We start from the raw sequence: 564 nt of genomic DNA, 5'->3' as shown, positions 1-564 counted from the left end.
CCTGGGGCCAGACCTCCAGCTCAGCTACCTTGCCCTCTGCAGCTAAAACCCCCCATGTGCTGTAGCTGGGCAGAGGTCTGGCTCCCTCCCACCCACTCACGTGTGTATGTAGTAACAACTCGGAGTAGCTGAAGAGGTAATTACACTCTTCCTGCCCTACACTGGGTGCTGCTCCTGCCCTGCTCCCAGGCATCATTACTGCACAGGTAATTCCTGTGTTGTGGGGTGTTGGCTTCATTCAGTTAGGTCTTTCCAGAGCTGAGCAACAAGACTAGGACAGAGGGGCTGCTTCTTCCCAGCTGTAGAACCTTCTAGAGCTGCCCTGCCCAGCCAGGCACCCAGACACCTGTCATGTGGTGGGGCAGAGGAAGGAACAGGTCTGAGCTGGAGCAGGGGAACATCCACGGGAATGTGGGGAGGAACTTTGTCCCTGTGAGGGTGACAGAGCCCTGGGACAGGCTGCCCAGAGAGGCTGGGGAGTCTCCTTCGCTGGAGATATTCAAACCCTCCTGGATGTGTTCCTGTGGGATTCAGGCTGGGTGATCCTGCTCTGGCAGGGGGTTG

This window comes from Gallinula chloropus (assembly GCF_964237585.1).
Source record: "Gallinula chloropus genome assembly, chromosome: 23".
In the NCBI taxonomy this organism is placed as follows: domain Eukaryota; kingdom Metazoa; phylum Chordata; class Aves; order Gruiformes; family Rallidae; genus Gallinula; species Gallinula chloropus.
The sequence above is the reverse complement of the archived record's forward strand: the minus strand, read 5'-3'. Positions refer to the sequence as shown.